This window comes from Amblyomma americanum, chromosome 1, assembly GCF_052857255.1.
Source record: "Amblyomma americanum isolate KBUSLIRL-KWMA chromosome 1, ASM5285725v1, whole genome shotgun sequence".
Classification (NCBI taxonomy): Eukaryota; Metazoa; Arthropoda; class Arachnida; order Ixodida; family Ixodidae; genus Amblyomma; species Amblyomma americanum.
Window position 1 is genome coordinate 418,214,032 of NC_135497.1, and position 4,542 is coordinate 418,218,573.

The 4,542-nt window shown below is 48.0% G+C and overlaps 1 pseudogene; it reads right to left on the reverse strand.

Annotated features, from left to right (window-relative positions):
* Positions 1–714: 714 nt before the first annotated feature.
* Positions 715–3,892, reverse strand: LOC144103287 (uncharacterized; annotated as a pseudogene).
* Positions 3,893–4,542: the final 650 nt, after the last annotated feature.

The window sequence follows — 4,542 nt, forward strand, 5'->3', positions numbered from 1 at the left end:
TGATAAAATTACTTGAAGAGGGGGCAGGACAAAACAATAGACCAAGGAAGCTAACTTTTTCATGGTACAGTTTTGCTCAACCCATGCTGCGACATGATATCGTTCACCAATGCAGCGTGTTTTGCTTCGAAACACAGTGCAGTATTGTTCGCTTAGAAAGTATGCGACGTGAATCGCTCTGTTCTCGCGGTATGGCAGATGCTGTAGTTCACTGATTTTTACTGGCGTGGTGTAAGCTTCTCTTTAGCCTATGCGAGCTCTAGGTGTTGCACCTTCCCAAGGCAAGGCGGGCTGACAAAATTTTATTTTTGCTAAACTCTCATTATGGGACATTAATTAAGATATGAACTTCAATTGCTGAAAGAATGAATGGAAGTAACCTAATGAACGAAAACTCTGGCATTTATGTCAGACTTGGGGAATAAATTTAAGCAGCGAATTTCACACTAGCTTCGAATACACAGTTTAAAACAGACACATTGAACACACCGAGAAAACTTTTGAAGGATTTTATTCGGATGCTGTTGTAGTATGAAGGGGAAAATGAGCTCTGCAGCGTAAAAATACAAAGTAATACACTACAGAAAATAATTAAAAATGCAGGTCGAGATGGTATTGAAGAAAGGAGCAAAACAAAAATACCACTGTTACTAAGGTAATAGAAAGGGGATATGTTGCGGCGATGTACAGGGCACTGCAGGGCAATTTCAGAGTTCACGGCAGGCTTGCTCCTGCACATGTCTTACTTGCGTTTCCACTGACTGTTTTTGCTCCAACCTTACGAAGGTGTATGCGCAGCCGCAGCCGTGCGTAGCTTGAGATCAGCATCTTCTGGACGGCTTCCTTGTGCTGCTCGCAAGTTTAGAGATTGGGTCGCAACATTTTGTTCAGATATGCAGTTACGACCCGCACTGGCGATTTCATGGTGAGCGCGTTATCCGTCCAAGTGGTGATTCCCCTGAAATGCTCCTCACAAGACTGTAGAGTGCTCATGACTGCATTGCTCGAATAGTGAAGGTTGTTCCCATCGCAAACATATTCCTTGAGCGCAGTTAAATATGCATGCTCGCTGCTGCTGGACCCCAAGACTGCGGCCTTGCACTGGCCACACGAGTTAACCGCTTTGATGATGCTTTTTACCAGAAAGCCACCAATGTGAAACAGGATGGCACAATCAGCTGATGATAGCGCCTCAATGAAAGGTATTTCCGCGTCGTCAATGTCTTCCACTTCGGCTTCGGTGTGCTCCTTCAGGCCTTTCGACAGCATGTCAACAAGGTATTGGCCATCGTCGACTTCATAGTTCGTTGTCGTTGGTCTGTGCAGAAACTGACTCACGCAAATAAGCTTCAACGCACACTTCATATCATACGCATTCGGAACCGGCTTCCTTATGCGTACGACAGAAAATAGGTTTTCGAGGCAGTCCTGCAGAATCCTGCTAGTTAAAAAAAACTTATAGCCTTCGCTCTTTAGGAGAGTATCGTGAAGTCGAACAACGACTGTTGTTGATATTACGAGGCCTGCTTGAGACGATTTCCACTGAGGCGTGCTACCTGCTTTCATACCTTGAAAGGTTTCAAGCGCCAACATAAGTGTGCCGATGGCTGAATGGTATTTCTCCATGTTTTCAAGGCTTAGAGCGGTTGATGGGTGTCGTGAAGACATAATTGTGTACCACTTAGATACCAGTTTGAGGAACCATGCGGTAGTCTCCGCTTCTGGACCCAGAATTTGATGCCTCACCAAATGTCGGATTGCGGCAGGAGCCTCCCTGAAGAACTGCACAGCTACTCCCACTTTCATTTTGGTGAAGTGACCCCCAGTAACATGCGCCTCTGAGAGCTTTGGCGCGACTTTTAGCTCTTTGTCACTGTCGTACTCTACTACAGCGCGTACATGACCCATTCTTACTTCGTTAGATGGCAAGCCATGTTGACATACAGTTGCATCACTAAGATTAAAAACAGATGAATTCAGAAGCTGGCCCCTGATATTCTTCAGCACGTGTGCTGCGTCCGCAGTAAAAAATAGCTCTTTACCTTCAAGGAAAGAATGTAGTGTTGAGCAAAGTGTTCGAGAATTTCTGTAACTCGTAAATCCAAGATCTCGCCACATCGGCCGGTTTGAAGCTCCCATGTCCGAAGTCACGACGCGGATTCTCAGAGAAATGTCGGCACAAAGTTCAACAATCTGCAGAACGCACTCCTTGAGGGTCGGACCATCGACGTGACTACCAGTGAAATGGTATGCAATTACTTGCTTCCATCTCTGAGTTAGGCCGCCCACCATGAATACCAGGGCATGGCGAGCAGGCTCATCTGGCTTTAGAGGCAAGGTTTTCCCCCCATACACAGCGTCTCCAGCCCGATCGAGCTCATATCCTTGAGCGATCTCCATTTCATCGAGGAATAAGGCACAGTCTTTCTCGACATCCTGCATGCCTTCTGCTTTCATCTTTAGCAATTCAACCACCTCAGTTAGGATCCCCGGCGTAAAACTCAGGCCTTGGAGGCGACGCGCAAGAGTCCTATTGGATGAAAGTGGGTATCCGAGTTTCCTGATTGTTTCGTAACCCGAGGTTCCGCATGAGAATTTTATCTGCAGTGCTTGCCGGATTGTTTTTGGTGACCATGTGTTGCCTTGGTTGCTATTTCGAGAAAGTGCTTCCACTTGATCTTTGTTCAAGAATTTCACGTGCTTTCCAAGATTTTCTAAATTACGCTCTAGCTTTTGCACCTTTTTTTAAGGCATTGAATTGTTGCATTTGCCTTGCTGTGCGCGTCACGGAGTTGATTGTACTTCCTCTTCATATCTGCGAGTTGCTTATTTAGCTCTGCGTGCGAGATATTAGCAGATTGTAGATCATCTTCTCCAGACAGTGCAGCAGGGGACCAACCTTGCATTCGTTGCGCATTGCTTCCATCACTTGGCGAATGGCTGAGGCTGCCTGCTTCTGGGCAGCAGTCCTGTTCTAGAGGCAGATCGATGTTGCTGGTCAGTAACCCCGAGGCTGGATCCTTGCTTTTATCCCATGAGACTCTAGCTGTTACAGAAGCATCATCTTCACACGGCGGCACGCTTTCTCCTTCACATGCCCCAGATGGCACCGGAGGTCCCATCCTTTCTTTTGGTGGCTTCCTTTTCTGGGGCAAAGCTGCAATAACAAAACAAAAAAAGTTGGTGGTACAAACAAGAATGACCGTTGTCGTAATTAGATCTATGCAAGCGATTGCAAGCTCGAATGCATTAGTGCCGGTGAAGTTCTTCAAAATAATGCAGAGGCGAGTATTTGGTGCATGCAACGATGATACGAATTATTGGCGGTACTTACCGCGAAAGGGAAACACAGTTGGTACATCATTTGGTTTCAGCTTTTTCCAGCCGTCGGCACGATTTTGCTCGAAGTTGTTCTCTTCAAAGTGGGCCTGCAGGCAATGTCAGAGCCACAAAAAAAGCGTGAAGCTTGTAATACCTTTATAAAGGAGCGAAACCGGGAGCATCAACGCATAATTCTTTCAGCGCTGGGCTCACGTCTAATGTGTTTTAGAACCATATAAAAATGCTGGCATCGTACAGTTTGATGATGCAGGCACGGAACACTGGCTCGTGTCACATGGCAGTATTTCTACTGCTTCTGAGCACACTTTTGCACACTACAAAATGATGGACTCCGAGCACGGTTATTACGTGCACGGCAGTAAGTTTTAAATACAAAAGCGAAGCCAATAATACTCACATTGCACACGCATGATCCCTTCGTCGGCTGCCACTTATCACGCTTGACTTTTGCGATCCACAGAAGTCTTCTCTTCGGCTCTGTCGGAAAGTGATACATCTTCCAGCCATTTCTAGAATGGTTGGTGCACAACGGCACACAGCAGCCAGGCATTCCGTGCCGAAAACCACGGCCAGGCGGACGCGCGAAGTTCACACGTGCTGGCTCCGCGGAGATTGGGCTAGGCAATGGCGGACAGCGGCTACGAAAACCGGTCGACGCGGCAACAGGTCCTTCAAAGAATGTCCCCACCCTGAACGAAGCGGGGGCGAGGCGCGCATCCAGGCACCCTAGACTCCGGCAACAAGCGCTGTACTTACCACCCGACCCAACCTACTAGAAGTCACAGTCGACAGTGTTCCTGTGCGCATCCTCATTGACACCGGTGCACATATAACTGTGATGAGTTCTGACCTCCGCCGTCGCCTTCGCAAAGTCCTAACGCCAGCAACGTCTAGTGTGCGCGTCGCGGATGGTGCCACGCATGCTGCCGACGAGCTGTGCACCGCTAGCCTGACAACTGCCGGCCTCAGTACCCCGGTTGAATTCACTGTCTTGACCAAATGCGCTTGACCTCATCCTCCGTTTGGAATTTTTGTCGGACCATGCCGCTATCATTGACTGCTTGCAGGGTGTCCTCCACTTCGATCTTCTCCAACTGGATCCTAAACCCATCGACTGATCGCTCCGATTAATCTGCCTCGAATATGCCCACTTGCCCTCCCAAGCCTCATCTTTCGTTTTACTGACACCATGCCGCCCGG